The sequence below is a fragment of the Cupressus sempervirens genome, chromosome 2 (assembly GCF_028749045.1).
Source record: "Cupressus sempervirens isolate cs-2001-9-10 chromosome 2, ASM2874904v1, whole genome shotgun sequence".
NCBI classification, from domain to species: domain Eukaryota; kingdom Viridiplantae; phylum Streptophyta; class Pinopsida; order Cupressales; family Cupressaceae; genus Cupressus; species Cupressus sempervirens.
Genome location: NC_143119.1, coordinates 620,434,875 through 620,459,349, shown reverse-complemented (window position 1 = coordinate 620,459,349; position 24,475 = coordinate 620,434,875). Strand labels below are relative to the sequence as shown.

Genomic DNA, 24,475 nt, shown 5'->3' with positions numbered 1-24,475 from the left:
CTCACATGAGCAATCTGAATGTATCTCAGCCTCATAAAAACAAGAAAATCATGAACCAACAATAGACCTTATCTCTACATTTTCATTCTCAAGATAGAAGTCATCATGTGCATTGATATACAGATTACCATCACATACACCTCCAAAACTTGACATAGCATATTCTAAAACCATACTCTCTTTAGAATCAAATTTAGGGGAAATGACTTCATTATATGAAATTGCAAAATATGGCAAAGCACAAGCATCCTTGGATAGATTAGCATACCTTTCAAAATCATGAGCCAACAAATCAAAAATCTCATCAATACTTAACAAGACTTCATTACTAGTTTCTTTTCCTTGGTTGTGATTGTTATTTAGATAGCTTGACACATTTATAATAGAAAAATTGTTGGTAATACATTGTGAGAAATCAGAATTTTGATCATCCCATAGATCTTCTTCTTTAGACAATACTTCAACAACTTGCATCATAACACATTCACATTCATCACTAGAAGAAAGACTCTTACTGTTGTTACACGTTTCCTCTTCTTTACAATCATCATCATAACAAGATGATTCCACATTATGCATGTCATCAAATTGCTTATTACTATCCTCTGATTCATAAAACTGAGACTCTTCATTTTCAAGATCATTTTCCACTAATTCATTGCATTCATTATCATTAGATTTATTAGCATTCAAAGCACTTTCAATCTCCATGATAAAATCTTGGATTTCACAAATCTTATCTAATCTTGACTTTTTTGACCAATCAATCGAATGTGGCATAAAAACTTCTAAGAGTACCACTGGTGATCAAGACTCCTCAGATCTAAAAAAACTCATCAAGATTCATAACTACTAATTTAAACTTCATGTAAATTTGAAATCCACTAAGACCCTTAATATCACCAATTGTATTTCTTATCATTATGACAGTCTTATTATCAATCTTTCTTTTCAACCTAGTAATATTTGCACGAACACTTTTCAAGAGTTGGCACATAATTTTCAAACCTAGACTCAAAATCCATCTCTTGAAATAAAATTTCTACCTTTTTTTTCTTAGTGCTGAAACCACTAGATGGAAGCAACCATTTTATTGATTAAATTTTCATGAAAAATGGATACATGAAAATTGTAAATACCTTTATGTGTTGTTGTTTGAAACTTCAGATCTGTTGATTGGCATAGGTGCAAATAGGAAACCCTTCACACCACTAATAGGATCCTTGTAGAGCCACCACCTCCTTGAAGAAGAAAATTAAATAACAATAGTGACTCACTTTTTTATTCAAACTTCTTATAATAGCAGATCAACACAACACTTTAAAACTCATCAGTCAAGAACTCATATATCTCTCTTCTTACTTAAAACTTAACATAACTTTTAGATCTACCTAATTTAGCTGAAAAATCTTGAAAAAATTTATACGTAACTGATCTACACTGGTACAAAGATCCTTTAGAGAGTCGCCACTCACAATTGTGAGAAAGATTTTAAAAATATGATTTATAACATGATAGATCTGAACTAGATTTTCAACTTGTAGAATTTGCAAAAATTGAAACACTTAGAAGAGAGAAATCACTTTTGATCAATTCTAACTCTAAAATTACAATAGTACTTTGAAAAAAACAACTGGCTGAATTGACTGAAGATGAACACCTTTTAGCAAAATAATTCACATTCAACCTCAAAGTTACTATTGCAAATGGATAAAACATAACTAGGGAACATGAAACCTTGCATACAAAACTGAATATGCACAATATATTAGAGATTTCAAGCTCCATAATTCAAGCAACTACAACCTTTGTCCCCAACAGAGTCACCATTTTGTTGGCTCTTGATTTAACAGTTTTGAAAATAACCAAGAAACCATACCAATGCATCTAAGGCTAGCAAATTCCTATGATGGATACACTCGATTGTAGTCTTGGGCGACTATAAGGCATAACTGCTTCTTCACTTCAGGCTCTACAAGACCTAGGTGGGTTAACCTTGAGGTTATGATATAAGGTACCAATGTAATTAAAATATGAACTTGAACCTATTAACTACAGATGCAACACTTTTATCTTTTGGTACTTATGCAATGACATAGGAATGAGATAGCTACAAATCATAACCTATGAACTAATAAGCTAAAAGAGGGTTAATTATTTTCAGCCCACTAAAAAGCATAAAAAAATTGAATTGATTCTGATTAAAAAGATTTGAGCAAATTCCCTTCATCTCAACTTGCATCTGATTTAGTGATCAGTGCCTTATCCATTGAAACATAGAGTCATTACCAGCAGGAAGACCTAACTTGATTGCCTTACAACTAAGTTTTTCAATTGAAATCCCCAAATTCCATTCTTATGAAATATCCCCTTCATATACCTAGAAGCCCTATCAGAACACTGAAGCATTTACTTGAGCCCTTGAATCAAAAGCAGCAACAAATCTGATATACAACTCATCTAAGATGTCTTAAATCAAATGAACCTTATTCACTCAATCTCAAAGCTAATAGCATATGAAGAATTAGGAGACAAAATAAGAAAACCTAGATAATTAATTGTAAATCCCCTTTTATATTCATCCTTGGAAAGACCAAATACATTAAACTGGTAATACTAAATGCAACTCAAGATACATCACATGATGTAGCATCAATTATCATTATCACAAAAAACAATACATGAAATGAAATAAAAATCTACATAGGAGTGGATGTGTGGCCTTCACTGCTAGAGCACAACTCAATAGTTAGGAAGCAAAACCAACAACAACCATGGTTTCATAGTGAAAACTAGAATCCTACTGGTATCATAGAGAAAATTTCCAACTTGGTATCATAGTAGTGAGAAACTTCTCCAAAACTAGAACCAACACAATAAGAAAGGAAGAGGATGATAAAGGAGGAAAGAATTCTTAGATTTGATCAAAAGCTAACAAGTGTCCCCTCAGAATTCTTTCCCAAGAAGCTAAAAAAACCTCTCTCTACCCTCTCTTTGTAACTGCAAATCGAATCCCCATCATTTTTCTCTCAACACCACAAATATCTCATATATTTGATAAAAAATCATAACTGATTTAATGCCTGATCTAGAACAAGGAAAAGGAAAATTTTGGTTAAAATTGAACTCTAGAAGCCAAGAAAACCTTTTAGAATCACTTCAATTGTTGCTTCCCAACTAACTCTGATGCTCCATGATGAATTCTAACCCTTTTACTGAGAATGCCCTTGAAAACACAAATTTTCTTGCAGAGCATATTGGTGAAGACCTACCTAAAAATTGACCTTAGAAATGGAAAATTCACTTCTTCTCGGTTCCAATGGTATATTGAAGTGCCTATTTTGGACCAAAAAAACCCCTCTAGTGGCCATTTGAAATTTTGGCTCTTGTTCATGGCTTTGCATTAAAATTGAAAAGTTTTAAAGATTTATATAGTATAAACTATATAAAAGCTTTAAATTTATTTAAACCTTCCATTTGAAAACATCATGCATTCAACCACTTTGAATTTTATTTTATATTCACACTCTCCCTCCAATCTGTAGATGCCACATGTCAAAATTTGATTGGCTCACAACTTGGGTGGGTCCCACATCTTATTTTCTATTTGAAATATTTCAATTTTTATCCCATAACATCTCAATCTTCACACTAGACCTCTCTCAATGATATGCTAAGAATATTAATATATTATTGATACTTTAAACCTTTAAACTCCTCTGTAGCATCATGAGCCTCATTATTTTCCTTTACGTTCTTATACTGGGTGGACATATCAATATATTTTTAATATTATATAATCCTTCTCTTGTAGCACTAGAGAGCTTTCAAATCTTTCTTTTCGTTCATACGCTCACATGAACCCCATAGCATCATGAGACATGAAAAATTGGTTTACAATCACATGTTGGGCTTCAATTTTCATAACATCGGAGGACTGCCTAATCTCACCTTCTGCTCTTATGCTAAGCTACCATGTGGAAGGTTAAAATTTGCCTTAGTTTTCATGCCCAACTGGCTGACCACATGCCCCATGCACATGAGTGCTCAACTTCCAAAATTCATGTGTCTTTAAAGACACTATGCTATTGTGCACTTTTGTATTTAAATTGTTGGGAAAGCTCTCCCCTCCCCAATGTGGGATTAATGCTTTTCACTATTTTCCTCCAAGCATTTTCTCTACCATTCCTAATTTCTTCTACTTCTCTCTATCTTGTTCACTCAACAATGTGGGTTTTTGCTTGCCTACAACAATACAATACACAAGTGTCTTTGTCAATTGCATTGGTGGAAACTTGATGAATGTGCCCCGCCTCTAAAAAAATATCAATTGTTTCCTTTTCTGGCCTGTGAGCTCTCTTTTATCTTTAGTGGGCATTATGTTTTGCAGGTTCCTTAGTGATATTGGTGTCTATAGTTATGTAAAAGGAAAGGAAGATATTATAGTTCCTGGCTATGTGGAAGATGAAACACTTGAGGCTCTCCTTGCACTTGGTTCAAACAACTCCCTCCTTGACATTGCGAATGGTGATCTTTTTCATTTCTATCATTTTGTCTTCATCTTAGCCAATTGTTGACTCTTCATGTGGGGTGCCCTATTTTTTGTGGGCATCTCCTCTTAAATTCATAGGTCTTGGACTCTTTTATGTTCTTCCTGGTAGTTGGTAGCTTCCACCAGGCTAGACAATTACAAGAAAATCATTCATGAATTGATCAACACCCTACATACTCTGGGAGTATATAGAATATGTTATTCAAATCTCCTTATCATAGCAATATCACTAAGCATTTTGTCAATATTTTCATCATCCAACCCATGGCACTTATGTTTAAGTGATGGAACCATGGCTTTAGTTGCCTTCGTAGTGTTTGGGCAAAGATTCCCAATTACACAAAGCTCAAATTCGCTCAATGCATTTCTGCTTAGCACGTCTCAAACTTGTTTCACAACATCTGGATTTTTGTAACAACTAAACCGTGTCACATACTGAAAAGACCTCTCAAACATTTGAGACACTTGAGATGAAGCATCTCTAGATGCTTGCTAGAGCTAAGCATATTTTTTTTGCAAAATTAGGGCAACCTTAGCATTCATGAGACATTTAGCTTTCAAAAATTCTTCCCCAATCTTGAGTTCTACAATATTTTCTTCTTCTTTATGCATTCTTTGCCATCTTTTTTACTAGCTTCTTTACTTCTTTACACGTGGGTGTTCCTTTAAAACCTGTCTCCTACTCTCTTCTAAATGATAGCATAGCTCAACCAATGCCACAAAAATGCCTTTTAGATGCTTGTCCTGTAAGAAACTTTTATGCAAAAAGCTATAGAGCTTTTCAAGGGCATTTGAATTGAAGGCTAATTTTTGAATTTCATCACTATTAGCAATAAGGTCTACTAAAGCATATGGAGCTAATTCTCCAACTTGACCAAGTTCTTCAAGTAGCTTGATTAAGATGGATATCAATTCTATTCTCAGCTCCCTTTCTAGTGGATAGCTCGATGGAGAAGCTTGGTTGATATTTGAAAGGCACTTGCAGGAGAGCAATCTTGTTCGAGAAAATTTGTCCCTCAATAGCCTAATTATTATAGCCAAAGCACCTTCATTATCTAAAGAAAATAATATTAAGGACATTCTAGTACTATTCTTGACAAGCTAGCTTCTCTTGCATTCAAAAAACCTCATTTTGCTAAACTACTCTTAATCCCCACCTTTCTATTCAGTCTGATGCAATTAGTCGAGCCCTAAGTGGGTTCGACACAAAAAAATTGTTTCTAAACAACTGAACTGCAAAATTGACTCATTCATCCTTTGGCACTGATTTGGAAAAAAATCAACCACTGATCTATCATTAAAAACTCATTTTATCACTTATTTGCAAACTACAACTTTCTGCTAACAGGGCCTATCGGCTGGCTTTAAAAACTGACCTGAACATCTAATCAGGCCCTAAAATTAGACACATTGATTCTCTATTCCACATAGTTGTACCTTGTCAAATCTCATCTCATGATGAATTCTCAATCAAAAGATATTGACTATCAAAGTTTCCCTTTTAGAACTACCTACAAGAAAACAAGTCAGAAAACCATAAAATGCTTTCGGATTTGGCTTTGAAAACTAGGTAAATGGACACTTGAGGAAACAAAAAATGGGGCGTTGGATCACTATCATGAGGACAAGGTGATGCTAGGATTTGGGCTCATGATGAATAATAGGGAAAAAATGGCGATCAATCAAAGTGGGCTACTGAAATTTGCATAAGGGAAGAACTGGTAGAAAAACATTTTTTGCAAATGGAACAGACCTAGAAAAGTGTGTAGACAGATTCGTCAAAACTTAAAAATTGGCACACTTAGAGCATTTTAGGAGTACAACATAGTGGTACAATCCATTTGATCTCATCTATCACAGATTTTTGGATACAACATTACAAATAGGGCTACTGACAACTCTGCACTTCTTGACACCAATAAAAAGTTACAAGTTGCATTTGGAATTGTGTTCGAAAACATATCAAACGAATTCATCATAAGCTTAAAATTTAAACATAACATGTTTCTGACCTCTAGAATGGAACACAATAGTAATTTCATCATTTCGGTCAATTGGGTCAAAACTATAACAAGTCAAATAGGGCTGCTTGGAATTCAAAATTAATTGCATCAACATGACAACATTAAAAGACCAACTTTGAGAGATTCAAAACCTAATCAAACAGATTCAAAATGACTCAAAATCTGAAACATAGGCTCTCTGGTATGGACAATAGACACTCCCAAAGAGGTGACTAATGAAACATAATTGGGTGTGAGATATCTAGATGCAAACAAGGCCTCTTGTCATTGTTTGACACTTAGGTGAAAGATGCAGAATTCTAAATTTCTCAAAACAAGACTTCACATAATGACTTGGAATGACAATTTATCTTCATGGAACACATAGGCATACTAGATGCAAGTAGCTAGAAGCATTAAACACCTCTTGGGGCTCAAAAGTATAGCTAGGTACATATGCATTTAAAAGTGTTTATTGGGCTTAATTTTCAAAGGTACTCAAAATTGGGGCTTCAATTTTGAGTCCCAACATGAGTATCTTAGAAAGTCCCCACCATTTTTTAGGGGGTTTCTTGTGTCATATTTTTTCTTTTCTCTTCACTTAAATTTTGTAGATTCTTCTATTTTCTAGATCCTCCCAAGCCCTACCAATTGGATTTCAAGCATTGTTCCTTAACCTATTCTATTCATAAAAATATTTGGTTTGAGTTGTGTGTTTGCATATTGATCTCTAAAACCTGATCCACTTCTCCTACTTTGCAATGGCTCAAAAATCTAGAAGTAGATATTCAAGTTTTTGTAAATTAATAATGTTGTAATATTAGTTATAATATAATACTATGACTATTTGATAATAGCAAATATTTTCTACATCATGTCATTTTTTTATAGTGCTATTATTATTCAATTGCGTATTCTTGAGTCAAACCCATTGATCCATGTTTCATGAGTAGTGAATCATAAGAACCCATCTCTCATGAGAATGAATAGAACACTTAGAACCCAATGAATCTACTCACAAAGGTGAAACATTGATCCTTCCAAGGAGGTCACCCATCCTGATAGGACCCAACTCAAGCACACTAAACTTTGGAGTGTCCTTCAAGGTTAGACCTTCATAAGGCACATCAGCTACTAAAGGTTTTACAAATGGTGTTGTAGCAAACTAATTGGGTTTAACATTGGAAGAAACTCCATGGTTAAACACACTTTAATTGGAGTAGTTGAGATGGGTGACTTCTTCAGAAGGCCCAATGCTTCACCTCTACAAGCATCACCTAAAAGTGATGAGGGTTAAGTACCATGCGTTCTCATGAGAGATGAGTTCTTGTGAATTACTTACTCAGAAAACATAGTTAATGAATTTCTCTTGAAAATACACAATTGAATCCTAAAAAGAAATATCATAATATAATTATATTTTAAGTAGAATGATATATTATAAGATTTGTATTATTAAATTGTAATATTATTCTATATTATATTTTTATTATTATAATCATATTATTATTACATTAATAATATTATTAAACTTTTAGAGATTTATTTCTATTATAATTTTGCACTCGTGAATCATTTAAATTTTTAATAGAAGATATTTTTACAATAGCAAAATTACGAAAAAATAATAATAGATGAACTTAGAAATGCGACTTTGGTTTAAGAAATGAAATAAGAAATTTTTTAGATTTAAATAAAAAAATAATAATATATTTTGTCAAAAGATGATTTACAATTTGAATATATTACAAAAATGTATGATTTATTTTAATATAAAATTAAATATATAAAGAGACGTGTTTTAGGTGGTCAAATATTTATAATAATACAAATTTATCGGTAAACAACTGAAGCCTTATGGAATATGTTAATAAATGAGCACTGGTAGGAAAGAATGGAGAAGAAAACCTCTAGTCTAGCATGGGACCTAAGTCTTCTTTGAAATTACATAAATAAAAGTGGCATACCCTAGTTTTAGATCTTTATGAAGGGAAAACCCTTCTTTACCATACTATCTATTTTATGCTTCATTTCATAACTTATTTGAGTTTATGTACATATGCCCTATATACAATTAAAGTCTGGGGAAGCCATTCCTCCCTTTACATCTTTAATAATTTGATAGAAAAGAAATCTTGTTTAGATATTACTCCATTTTTTAGTTTCTAGAGTGTAGCCACATGTAAGCCTCTCACCACCTTGATTAGAATTTTCCCTTTTAATATGAGTTTCCTTCCTGGCTCCCTGCATCTTAAGAACACTTCAAACTTACATTTAAATGTTAGTCGTCCAGCATTATTATTTTGTTATCTTGCCTCTAGGGAATATTATTATTAAATACCATTTAAATTTCCTATCTATGGGTTCAAATTCTTTAATAAGATATCTTTGAATTAAGTTGTGTCTTATGAATGAGTTTGATGCTAATGTTATTTAGTATCTTAGTCTTATCTTTAAATGTAAGCAATCTATAAATAGTGTAGATATTAAATATATAAAAATTTGAGGAAGTTTTGAATAAATTAAAATAATTTTTACATGTTTCAATAAGAAAAATTAAATAAGTTAAGATAAATTTTAACATATTCCAATAAGAAAAGTTTGAGTTGTAGGGTAACTGCAGTATTCCCCATAAAATGTTTTATTAACCTGTTCTTGTGAGTCTACTATTCTAGTGCAAGGATTTAATGTATCTTTATAGATTTAGTTTATTGATGATAGAGAAAAAAGAAAAGAAAAGAAGGAAAGCTATGGATTCGCATTAGAAAACAAAAAAGCTATGTAATGTATCAAAATAATTTGAACTGTGTATTGGAAATTATTGCCTCTAGAAAAATTGACTAATATGAATATTCAATCTCTTCCAAACCATCTTTATTATGTTGGTCCTTTCAACTTGCCTTTATATTTAACCCTGAAGATAAACTATTCAATGGTCAGTCATGATCAGAGGAGAGGAAGGTTCATTTTCCTTAACTCCTTTATCCTAGTTTTGGTTCGATAGCTCAAGCATATTGGAATCTAGGGTGGAGTTACCATCCAAAATGTAACACACCACAAACAAAAATAAAACTAAGCTACGAACAAACATAAAGAACCATGGAATTTTTTTATTTAATCATCAAATTGCAAGATCAAGTACAAAGATTGAATCATTCTCAGAAATATAAACCTCAACATAAATGAATATATCATCAATACGTATTTCCATAAAGATGTCTATACATAATGAGTTCAGTACAATATAGATGAATAGTATCATACAAAGACGCCTAGGTCCAACAAATAAAATTTTACAAGTATCAAATTCAGTTTCATGAAGTAACTTCAACAGTCTTCCTTCAAACTAGATATTTAACTTGAACACTTGAAAATAACACAAACATACAACACAACACACAAAGGGCTCAGTACACACTAAGTTAAAAAGTGTAGTCCACTTGCATACATGTCAGAATTAACACACACACACACACACACACAAACAAACATATATATACATATATATACATATATATACATATATACATATATATATACATATATATATATATGTATACATATATATATATATGTATATATATGTATACATATATATATGTATATATATATGTATATGTATATATATATGTATATATGTATATATATGTATATATATACATATATGTATATATATATGTATATATGTATATGTATATATATACATATATGTATATGTATACATATATGTATATGTATACATATATACATATGTATATATATACATATATGTATATGTATATATGTATATGTATATATACATATATGTATATATATACATATGTATATATGTATACATATACATATATGTATACATATACATATATGTATACATATACATATATGTATACATATACATATATGTATACATATACATATATGTATACATATACATATATGTATATACATATATATATACATATATATATAGATATATATGTATATATATATATATATATATATATATATATATATATATATATATATATATATATATATATATATATATAAAACCTTAAAGCAGATATCCAACTACATAACATAGTGCAATTCTAATATTACTATGCAAGAAGTAGCACCTTCTATACAATGTAAAATTAAACTCACACTAAGCATAACTAGTTAATGAACCATATATATACTAAGGTGTCATCACTATGGTGCTAAGATACTGCATCTGTATATGGTAAGCCCTTAGACAACACATAATGGGGTTCTCTATAATACTCGTGAAATGACACCATAGAGACCTGCCTTATTCTCTATACCTAACCTTACTAGTTAAAGTCATAGGTAAGGCCAATTATCTTTTATATATAATTAACCCTCCCAATTCATTTTAAAGTTATCACTAAATTCAATTAACTGAATAGAATAAATTGATATTCAACCACCTCGATATACGTTCACTACAGCTATCCTTAACATACACATCAAATAGATATTCTAAGAATGCACATGTAACTAATAACAAGTCAGTTTTCTCATGATATTACATTCTTCATCTTTTAAAACTGTCATCTTTCACTGCCAATTTGAAAGTAAACTTAGGTTATTATAAAAACAGAAGTAAATACTACAATATTACAATCTTGTAAATATCACTAAACTGCTATATCAGTTGAATGATATTTACCAGTCGTAGTACTGTACTACTTATCTCTACTATTATAACAAGCTAAGTGTATCCTTTGAATTGACCAATATAATAAACAATACACCTATGATAATCTGACTTCAATTGACAAATCTTCAAATGTATATCATAAATTTGCTTCACAAAATGAAATAACTTACATTTCAATCACAAACTAAAATATATCAGTATGTAAAGAATTCTGTTTCAAAATCTTAATCTCTAAACAAACCCTAAATTCTATAAGGTACTTCATATCCTAAACTAAACACAATTGAATCCAAATGTAGCCAAAAGATCCTTGCAATATCTTAGGATATTCAAATGTCTATAGAAATTTCATTGCTATTTAATAATAAAATTCCACCTAGTTTTAACTACAATCAACAGTTATCAAAAAATAAAATATAATATCTGAGATTAATTCAAAATACACTTCACCAATATGCAAAGTAATTTACATAATACTAATGGCCGGAAGTCATTAGGATTTAAATCCCTAAGCTAACAGAAGCACACAATCTCTTCTCATAGTGATCCTGTCGATATAACAACACCTATCTATATCTATGTTTTTGAAAAGAATTCCTTATTCATTTGCAACTAATTTCCACAACAATAGATATTTAACACTCAATTTCCATTATAAATTATGGAATAATTTATGTTGTCACAGAGTTTCCAGTTCGAAACAAGTTTCCTTTTTAAAACATTTGACAAAATGTCATTTCCAAAACCATTATCAAATGTTAACTAAGTTAGTGTTTTCAATATATAATTTAATCATATTATCAAATTTGAAATACTTCTAAAGAAAAATAATGAAAAAACCCTCGAATTACTCTTCAATATCATAAAACAAGATATCTATCATAAGAAATTTGATACACAATGTTCAGACTGTATAATCGACCATGATTCATGAAGAAATTTCAAACATTTCATTACCCATAAAATTCTATGCAAGTTAACATAACAATTTTAACATTGCTATGGTTTCACGCAAACCATTTGACAAAATGTCTCTACCCTCAACAACAGACACGAGCACATTTTAAAACATTCTCAAGTCTCTAAGGCTGAGCCTCTCAAAATTTGCTTTATATATTACCATGTAAGCTGGAGGTATGGGTTCTCACAAGCTCATACCAATGAAAGCGCAAACTTGCTCGCTATTACACAATAGCTGACATGCTCAATGCCGCAACCATATGTTTCTCACAAAACTCAACTTGCTGGGAAACATATGTTTGGGGTAAAGCTGTATAAACATAAATGAAGCAACTTGCAAACATATCTCACCACAACTTCCATATTCAAAGGTGAATACATGCAGAACTTTACATAGCACGTAGTGAACATACTCATCTTTGAATGTAAAATTTCACAATATGCAAATCTGATAACTTTTACATTATGCAAAATGAAAGTAACATGGCATTCACAAATAGAGTGAAAGAGTAGGGTAAGAAATTACTCCCTACCTGAACAACTGAAGATGGAAGATTGTTCCTCAAACCAAGTTGATGCCAAAACCCCAAAAATTGAATCCAACACTGGTGAGCAAACTCTACAATGTCGACTCACACAATTCACAGAAGACTTCACAATGGAGTGAAATAGAAACTCCATAAACCACAACAGCCAAACTCTGAGAAATAACTCCATTGAGTTAAACCAAATATGTATGTTAACCTTCCAACCAACTCCCATTAGAATGCCAATATCTCAGCATGAAACCACAAATGTAAAATCAACAGAGCAATGTAGCTCAAAAACTGGCCCATAACCAGCAAAAAACTCGACTCACATCAAGGTATGGCTGACTGCAACTTCAATGCCATAAGTTCGGTAGTTCCAAGTCCACTGCCATGAAAATGGCTCAAACAAAATAACAATGTTACCCTCCTTCATAGCAACTGATACCCATTTAGTGTTACATCAATGCTAATTGCTTATGAGGTGATTTAACTCTTTTTTTTAAAACAAATACAAATGTATGCCAAGCTCCACTAAGGTGTTAAACCTTAATCATAAGAAAACACATATACCAATATGAGTCAAGAAATGAAACCATCTTAAGGGTTAAAACGATCTAAACATTAAATCCTTGTATAGTTACATGTATGAAAGTAAAATGAAGGATTCTGATTAAATACAACATATAACCATTTATAAATATCTGCAACATCATGTCAACATATAGCATGAAACAGAATGCAGTAAACAAAGAGTCAAAAACATAATAACATAATCGATAATTTATCAACTTGAAATCAATGATATGCCAAATGCAATTCATAAAATCCTAAATCACATTTATTGCTAAAACATAGTTCTTCACAAAAAATACGCTCAGCATCAGTCTCATGATTCAACAACAGTATTATAACCAAGTTCTATAGAAATTCAATCATAACATTAGAACAAAATCTTAAAACAACAAAGTCCTAATTTGCAGAAAAACTCAGAGTAGTGGTCAAGCATGACACCCTCCCCCTCTAGGTTTTGATTTTCTCCTAGAAGTCAGTAAACAAGAACGGATGAGCTACTCTCATCATTTCAGTTTCCTCCCAGGTAGCAGATGTTTCATCATCAGGGTCCCATAGGACCTTTACCTGCCTTATTTCTCTCCCTCTTAAACTCATAGTTCTACTTTGAATGATCTGCACTGGTTCCAACATGATTTGTCCATCCATAATCTGCAAATTTTTCCAATCAAGAACGTGAGCAATATCAGGTTTATACTTACGTAGAATTAAAACATGATATACATTATGAATGCATGAAAGACTTGGTGGTAAGGCATGTTTATAGGCAACTGGTCCAACCCACTCCAAAATTTCAAATGGACCCACAAATCGAGGTGCTAACTTGGAGCCTTTTCCATAATGAATTGGACTTTTACGCGGTCTTACCCAGAGAAACACTTTATCACCCACCAAGAATTGACGGTAAATTCTATGCTTATCAACATATTTCTTCTGTCTATCTTGAGCAGTAATAAGGTGCTCTATGATCCTTTTAACTTGCTGCTCCAAATCTAGCAACATATCAGGCCCTAAAAGAGTCCTGTCCTCCAAATTATCCCAATTGAGAGGCGTTCTACAAGGTCTACCATACAATTCTTGAAATGGTGCCATACCTATGGAACTGTGATATCCATTATTATAAGCAAACTCTATCAAATGTAGATACTCCTCCCATTTATTTTGTCTATCCATTACGTACATCCTAAGCATGTCTTCCAGAATCTGATTGACACATTCAGTTTGTCCGTTTGTCTCTAGGTGATAAGCTGAACTAAAATTCAGCTGAGTACCTAACTCTCGCTGCATGGATCTCCAAAGAGATGAAGTAAACACTGGATCCCTATCAGAAATAATCTTTTTAGGAATTCCGTGTAACTTAACTATCTGCTCCATAAAAATCTTGGCAACATTTGCTGCATTATAGGGTGATCTAACTGGAATAAAGTGGGCAACCTTAGACAAAAATTCCACTACCACCATAATAGCATCATGCCTACAAGCTGTAATAGGCAATCCAGTAATAAAATCTATAGAAATGGTATCCCATTTCTATTCTGGAACATTATGTGGTTGCAATAGTCCCGCAAGGTGCTGACGTTCAGCTTTAACCCGTTGACACTCCAAGCATCAAGCCACAAAATCTACTATGTCTCTCTTCATTCCAGGCCAATAATAATGTTGCTTAAGGTCAACATGCATTTTCTTGACTCCCAGATGAGCTGAATATGGTGCTTTGTGAGCCTCAAACATAATCAAATTTCTCAAATCACCCGAATCAGGAACGTACATGCTCCCTCTAAAAAGTAGTAATCCTTCAAAATTTACTGAATACCCCTCAAAACACCCTTCCAAGATGCTGCCACTATCGATAACTACCTTAACATCCTAAAACCAATGATCTACAGAAAGATTCTGAAGAATCTTATCCCTAAGATCCACTGTTAAGATCAAAGAAGATAATTCATGTCGCCTTCTGCTAAGTGCATCAGCAACAACATTCTCCTTCCCTTGCACATACTTAATCCCAAAGTCATATTCACACAAGAACTCCATCCATCTTTGCTGCCTAGCATTAAGGTCTAGTTGTGTGAAAAGATACTGAAGACTTCAGTGATCAGTATGTAACTCAAATCATTGTCCCAAAAGAAAATGCTGCCACTTGGTCAAAGCATGCATGATCGCTGAAAGTTCGAGATCATGAGTAGGGTAATTCACCTCATGACTCTTAAGCTTTCTAGACTCATAAGCTATAACACATCCTTCCTACATCAAAACTGCTCCTATGCCATCCAAAGATGCATCAATGCAAACCAAAAACTCCTTAGCTAAATCAGGGACTGGCAGAACAGGTGCACTGGTCAAACATTCCTTAAGTTTCTGAAATGCTACCTCGCACTCCTCTGTCCAAACAAATTTCTTCCCTTTTCTTTGAAGAGACATGATAGGATGTGCTATTTTGGAAAAGTTTGACACAAATCTATGGTAAAAGCTTGCTAAACCCATGAAACTTCAAACCTCGGACACATTCGCAGGTGTTGGCCAATCTACAATAGCCCGAATTTTGGATGTATCTACAAAAATTCCATCCCCAAAAATGATATGACCTAATTAAAAAATCTCATACATGAAGAATTCGCACTTCAAAGGATTGGCAAACAGTTTATTCCTATGAAGGCACTCCAAAAATTGCTCTAAATACTGATCATGCTCCTCCGTAGAGCTAGAATATACCAAAATATCATCCAGAAAAGCCACTACGAACTTATCAAGGAAAGTTCTAAGCACACTATTCATAAGGCTCATAAAAATAGAAGGTGCATTAGTTAACCCAAATGGTACTACCATGAATTCGTAGTGCCCATACCTGGTGCAAAAAGCTATCTTATGAATATCTGCTTCTTGGATTCTAAGTTGATGATATCCAAATTTCAAATCAATCTTTGAAAATACTCGAGCACCCTTGACTTGATCAAACAAGTCATCAATTCTAGGCAAAGGATACCTGTTCTTAACAGTGACCTTGTTTAACTATCTATAGTCTATACAAAGTCTTAAAGAACCGTCTTTCTTCTTGAAAAAAATTATCGGAGCACCCCAAGGTGATACACTAGGATGAATCAAACCTTTCTCCAAAAGATCCTCCAACTAAAATTTAAGTTCAACCAGTTCTTGAGATGTCATCATGTAAGGAGTCTTGGAAATTGGTTCCATTCCTGGCACTAAATCGATCCGAAAATCAATTTCTCTTCTCGGTGATATTCCCGAAATCTCTTCAACAAATACATCTAAAAAACTCTGCAAGACTAGATGATCGTGAGAAGAACCCTTATCCATGGAATCATTTAAGTTGTTTACTGATATGGCAAACAAACTGTAGCCTTTTTTAGCACACCTTACCAATTGCTTGGTAGAAATTGTCTGTAAAGAGATGGGTCTCTTGATTCCAGCAATAACTCTAGCTGATCCAACATCATCTAAACAAGTGATTGTCTTATCCTTGCAATTCAAAATAGCTTGATGTTGTTCTAACCAATCCATTCCCAAAACTATGTCATATGATCCTAAAGATATAACCCTAAGGTTCACTGAAGTAGTAAAAGGTTTCATTTAAATCTTACAATCAGGAGCAACTATATCAGCGTTCACCCTAGAACTTGACGCTAACTCCACTTGCCATCTATTACTTGCCTTAACCACATGAATTCCACTATATGCAACTAAAGTAGAAGAAATAAAGGAATCTGTAGCTCCAGAGTCAAATAAAATAGATACTTTCATACCTTGAGTATTACCCTGAGCTTTAATAATCATGTTTTGATGTTCTACTTGCTTCTGATCCAGGGTAGAAAAAACATGGTGGTTCCTGGCAGAATCACCAACTATCACTTCAGACCTAGTTGGCTTAGGTCCAACCTTTGGGTTGTCTCAATTAGGGCACTGAGACTGGTAATGACCTATCTGACCACAATGATGACACTCAATAGATTTTTGAAATCCCATATTTTGACCAGAAAGGTTAGGAGATGGGTTATTACTCTGCACACTTTGAGGTGGTTGAGATGGTTTAGGCTGTTTTGAACCCTTGGAGTTCTTACTGAACTTTCTCTTCTTGAATTTCCCACCTGAAAATCCTAATTTTGAACTACCTTGTGGAGGCTTTTGATTCCTACTGACATCTAGAGTAGGTGGATTCATGATGGCTTTGTATGAAGCCCCATGATATTCAGACTTCATCTCAATCAGCTTTGCTCGTTCCAAAGCCTCCTGCATAGACACAAGTCTAAAAGTTCTCACTTCCTCCCCGATCTTGGGCATAAGCCCCCTAATGAAATGTTGTATCACAGCTTTATCATTTTCTACCCAGCCAAAAAACTTCTTAAGCTCGTAGAACCTACGTTCATAAGCTTCCACTGTAGAGCTAGACTGCATAATCTAAAAGAACTCCTCTGCACGAGCCTGTTGCCAATATTCTGACATAAACCTCTCCTTGAATCGCCCTACAAAGAGCTCCCAAGTAACTAGAGAGATATCAAAACCTAGCTTCTCGAACTCCTACTCCCACCACAAGGAACCAAATCCTCTCAAATGCATAACTGTCCATCTTACTTTCGCATTACTCAAGTAATGATGTAAGACAAAGTATCTCTCAATGTTCAGCAGCCAAGCTTCTGCTATTGTACCCTATTCTGTACCGTAGAATAATGGCCCTTTCATCTTGGAAAGATCCTTGAGCTGAGCTCTTGCCACTAGATCTTCCTCGACAGGAAGGTTAATACCCTGCACAAGAATTACCCACACATTTGCACCCCCACCAGGAATCTGGTTATTAGTCTCAATATTATCGAGACGTTCTAGTATCCATTGAAGTACCATAGCTTGATCTGCCTGGTTATCTTGATTGTTTCCAACCCTAGCATTCTGATCAAACTAATCATCCCCAACATTTCCTTGGTGCCTAGGACCTCTACCACGGCCCCTACCTCTACCTCTACCTCTGCCAACAAGGTTATCTTCAGGAACACCGTGACCTCAAGTTCCTCTAGTGACGGGAGGCATGGTAACAACCTAAAATAATTAACTGTTAATAACACATCGAAGACGAGAAAAACCCTAAAACCCAAGAGTCCTAGTTAATCTAAACAAGGCGCTTTGATACCAAATGTAACACACCACAAACAAAAATAAAACTAAGCTATGAAAAAACATAAAGAACCATGGAATTTTTTATTTAATCATCAAATTGCAAGATCAAGTACAAAGATTGAATCATTCTCAGAAATATAAACCTCAACATAAAAGAATATATCATCAATATGTATTTCGATAAAGATGTCTATACATAATGAGTTTAGTAAAATATAGATGAATAGTATCATTCAAAGATGCCTAGGTCCAAAAAATGAAATTTTACAAGTATCAAATTTAGTTTCATGAAGTAACTTCAACAGTCTTCCTTCAAACTAGATATTCAACTTGAACACCTGAAAATAACACAAACATACAACACAAAACACAGAGGGCTTAGTACACACTAAGTTAAAAAGCATAGTCCACCTGCATACATGTCAGAATTAACATATATATATATATATATATATATATATATATATATATATATATATAAAACCTTAAAGCAGATATCTAACTACATAACATAGTGCAATTCTAATATTGCTATGCAAGAAGTAACACCTTCTATACAATGCAAAATTAAACTCGCACTAAGAATAACTATTTAATGAACCATATATATACTGAGGTGTCATCACTATGGTGCTAAGATACTGCATCCGTATATGGTAAGCCCTTAGACAACACATAATGGGGTTCTCTGTAATACTCGTGAAATGACACCATAGAGACCTACCTTGTTCTCCGTACTTAACCTTACTGGTTAAAGTCATAGGTAAGGCCAATTATCTTTTATATATAATTAACCCTCCCAATTCATTTTAAAGTTATCACTAAATTCAATTAACTGAATAGAATAAATTGATATTTAGCCACCTTGATATATGTTCACTACAGCTATCCTTAACATACACATCAAATAGATATTCTAGGAATGCACATGTAACTAATAACAAGTCAGTTTTCTCATGATATTACATTCTTCATCTTTTAAAACTTTCATCTTTTACTGTCAATTTGAAAGTAAACTTAGGTTATTATAATAATAAAAGTAAATACTACAATATTACAATCTCGTAAATATCACTAAACTGCTATATTAGTTGAATGATATTTACTAGTCGCGGTATTGTACTACTTATCTCTACTATTATAACAAGCTAAGCATATCCTTTGAATTGACCAAGATAATAAACAATAAACCTATGATAATCTTACTTCAATTGACAAATCTTCAAACGTATATCATAAATTTGCTTCACAAAATGAAATAACTTACATTTCAATCACAAACTAAAATATATCAATATGTAAAGAATTCTATTTCAAACACTTAATCTCTAAACAAACCCTAAATTCTATAAGGTACTTCATAGCCTAAACTAAACACAATTGAATCCAAAATGCAACCAAAAGATCCTTGCAATATCTTAGGATATTCAAATGTCTATAGAAATTTCATCACTGTTTAATATTAAAATTCCACCTAGTTTTAACTACAATCAGCAATTATCAGAAAATAAAATATAATATCTAAGATTAATTCAAAATACACTTCACCAATATCCAAATTAATTTACATCAGACTAATAGCTGGAAGTAATTAGGATGTAAATCCCTAAACTAACAGAAGCACACAATCTCTTCTCATAATGATCTTTTCGATATAACAACACTATCTATATCTATGTTTTTGAAAAGAATGCCTTATTTATTTGCAACTAATTTCCACAAAAATAGATATTTAACACTCAATTTCCATTATAAATTATGGAATAATTTATGCTGTCACAGAGTTTCCAGTTCGAAACAAGTTTCCTTTTTAAAACATTTGACAAAATGTCATTTCCAAAACCATTATCAAATGTTAACTAAGTTACTATTTTCAATATATAATTTAATTATATTATCGGATTCGACATACTTCTAAAGAAAAATAATGACAAAACCCTCAAATTACTCTTCAATATCATAAAAAAAGATATCTGTCATAAGAAATTTGATACACAATGTTCAGATTGTATAATCGACCATGATTCATCAAGAAATTTCAAACATTTTCTTACCCATAAAATTCTATGCAAGTTAACATAACAATTTTAACATTGCTATGGTTTCACACAAACCATTTGACAAAATGTCTCTACCCTCAACAGCAGACATGAGCACATTTTAAAACATTCTCAAGTCTAAGGCCGAGCCTCTCAAAATTTGCTTTATATATTACCATGTAAGCTGGACGTATGGGTTCTCACAAGCTCATACCAATGAAAGCGCAAACTTGCTTGCTATTACACAACAACCAACATGCTCACTGTCGCAACCATATGTTTCTCAAAAAACTCAACTTGGTGGGAAACATATGTTTGGGGTAAAGTTGTATAAACATAAATGAAGCAACTTCCAAACATATCTCACCACAACTTCCACATTCAAAGGTGAATACATGCAAAACTTTTCATAGCATGTAGTGAACGTACTCATCTTTGAATGTAAAATTTCACAATATGAAAATCTGATAACTTTTACATTATGCAAAATGAAAGTAACATGGAATTCACAAACAGAGTGAAAGAGTAGAGTAAGAAATTGCCCCCTACCTAAACAATTGAAGATGGAAGATTGTTCCTCAAACCAAGTTGATGCCAAAACCCCAAAAATTGAATGCAACACTGGTGAGCAAACTCTACAATGTCGACTCACACAATTCACAGAAGACTTCACAATGGAGTGAAACAGAAACTCCATAAACCACAACAACCAAACTCTGAGAAATAACTCCATCGAGTTAAACCAAATATGCATGTTAACCTTCCAACCAACTCCCATTAGAATGCCGATATCTCAGCACGAAACCATAGATGTAAAATCAACAGAGCAATGTGGCTCAAAAACTGGCCCATAACTAGCAAAAAACCCGACTCACATCAAGGTATGGTTGACTGTAACTTTAGTGCCATAAGTTTGGTAGTTCCAAGTCCACCACCATGAAAATGGCTCAAACAAAATAACAATGTTACCCTCCTTCATAGCAACCGATACCCATTTAGGGTTACATCAATGCTAATTGCTTATGAGGTGATTTAACTCTTTTTTTAAAAACAAATACAAATTTATGCCAAGCTCCACTAAGGTGTTAAACCTTAATCATAAGAAAACACATATATAAATATATATATAAATGCAAACCATGGTTCCCTCAATTAACAATCCAATATGAGTCAAGAAATGAAACCATCTTAAGGGTTAACACAATCTAAACATTAAATCCCTGTATAGTTACATGTATGAAAGTACAATGAAGGATTTTGATTAAATATAGCATATAACCATTTATAAATATCTGCAACATCACCTCAACATACAGCATGAAACAAAATGCAGTAAACAAAGAGTCAAAAACATAATAACATAATCGATAATTTATCAACTTGAAATCAATGATATGCCAAATGCAATTCATAAAATCCTAAATGACATTTATTGCTAAAACATAGTTCTTCACAAAAAATACGCTCAACATTAGTCTCATGACTCAACAACAGTATTATAACCAAGTTCTACAGAAATTCAATCATAACATCAGAACGAAATCTTAAAATAGCAAAGTCCTAAAATGTAGAAAAACTCGGATTAGTGTTCAGGCATGACACAAAACTTTAATCTCTTCTTCTTCTAGATATAAACCCATCCAATTTTTATAATTAGATGGCCTAATGTGGAAGAAAATAAACTAAAAAGCATGGTTTCTCTTAATAATTGAGAACTAGCTAACCAGTCTATTAGAATGAAAGGATAAAAAATGTGGATACAAAGGAATAAGTTGTCTCTAATTGATGGAACATCATAATGGTAAGGTTTGTAGATGTAAATGTCATTTATGATGCATGCTACCACTCTATCAATGTTTCCAATGTAGTCATGTTTGAATAACCATTTGCGTAGTATCAAGATGCTAGATTCATTTAATTCTAATAGACATGCCATGGCCAAAAACATGGTTGGTATATCATTGATTTCTCTATACCAATCCTTATTATTCACAAACTCCTTGTCTAAGATCCTATAAATGACTCATTCTATCAAGAAATATGAATTCTGCAAAACCAATGAAACAGGATTATCTAAAATGGGTTCATCAAAGGAAGTTTGATGAGAAGGTCCCTTTAGCTTAATAATAGTATTCATATTGGGAGATTTTACTAATGATAAGTCTCAAGCCTACTTAAAATACTATTGATTATTGAGAGTCCAAGAAATTATAAGGTTGGAGGTAACTAAATGGATCGTTGTGGAAGACTGAAGGTCAAAAACTATCAAAAGGAGCAGGAAACTTCTTCTTTTCCCTCTATTTAATGGGAAAGGATGTGAAACAACAATGGTTTGAAGTTGTAAACTATATATATTAATTCTTAACAAGGTATTTATATATATTTTATTTAGTTGTTCATCTCCATAATTAGACTTGAACAAATTCTTATATTTCCAACTCAGCTTAGGTTTTCAATGATTTTACTATGCACATTCCTAACCTACTTAATGTTCCAGAATAGGAATTGCTTAGCCCCTTCAAACCCTTCCATCGTTATCTTTGTATAAAACTTAATTCTTTTTTTTTTTTTTATCTCCTTCATTATTTATTCATTATTTCCATTTACATACATAATAACTCTTGCCTAATTCATTTAGTGAGACAAGATCTAGGATAATTTTTATGAAGTTTTGAAGATATATATGTTCAAAATGCTACTAAAAGAAATAACCATCTTGCTATATTTTTTGAATAAATAATAAATATTTAATACATTTTGTGAACCTCATATATGGTATCCCATTAAAATTTGATTACACCTCTATTCATAAAAGATAGTCACCATTCTATTCATTTATCATTCTATATTGTTTAAAACATAAAGGAGAACCTTCGTCCTATACTATTAACTAGATCAAAGCCCTAAACAAGAAATTACTACTGTTAATACATATTTACTATTTACACACACTTAATTTTACTTAAGTTAATGCATTATTTTATTATATTGCATTATTTTATTATTTATTTGGTGAGACACTTAGGAGTTTGCATACTTTTATGAGTTGTCATGTTGACAACACAGAAGTAAGCAACTCTAATTCAGCACATGGTGTCTACAACACTAGAGTTTGCATCATTAACTGAGTTAAAATGTAGACAACACAATTATTTTCACTCCTAATTTAGCACATGATGTCTACAACATAAATTTAAATGCTACACCTTTGTAGGCTTATCCTCTCATCATCACACTTACTCCTATGCTTAATGGAGGATAACCCATATGTAGTGGACATGTGCCCGGTTGTATGACTTATCATGTTCTTGATTCTTATACATTCTAGAAGCATTCTAGAGGCCTTTATATACAAGCACTCCTAGTGTACTTTCACATTGAATCGAATACACATTGATATTCTGATCATACTCTTTTTGGTCTACTATTGTGCTTGTGTTTAAGTTCTTTGATCTTGGGTGAATTTTACCCTAAGGTAAATTCTTACATGGTATCAGAGCTCTTGGAGAATCTCTCTTCACATAGCCATTTGAGACCATTGTTACTTCAGCACCTTGGCCCAAATCTAGAGTACCACAGTCATTGGGAGCATCTAGAGCTAGAAAGGACCTCGTCATTGTGTTTGAAACATTAATTTGGTAAAAATTGGCTATAAATTTAGCTATCCTACACCAAAGTCGATCGTGAGGAAAAAAAAATTTACAAATCATAACCCAAAGGCCTAATTTGCAATACAGGTATGATCATTTGTAGATCTAATTAATTGTTTTCATATCTGATATTTCTATACATTTTTCAGATAGATTTTTTCTATAAAAAAAATTAGCTGGGCGACCTTGTAGAGAATTTTTTTTTGCACAGGTACCAGGCAGTCACACCTTGGCCCTATGTAGAATATTCTATAGGAATATTTCTTTATTACATTGGCAACATCAACCATTCAAATTTTGGTGAGCACATAAAACTCTAGCCGAGCACATCTGGTGGTTCACCACAACTCGGTAACACCAGATAACACCACTAGTAGTTTT

General features: G+C 32.7%; 1 pseudogene; it reads right to left on the bottom strand.

Moving 5' to 3' along the window:
- Positions 1–4,750: 4,750 nt before the first annotated feature.
- On the bottom strand, positions 4,751–5,164 carry LOC149574906 (DNA-directed RNA polymerase II subunit 4 pseudogene; annotated as a pseudogene).
- Between the last annotated feature and the right edge of the window lie 19,311 nt (positions 5,165–24,475).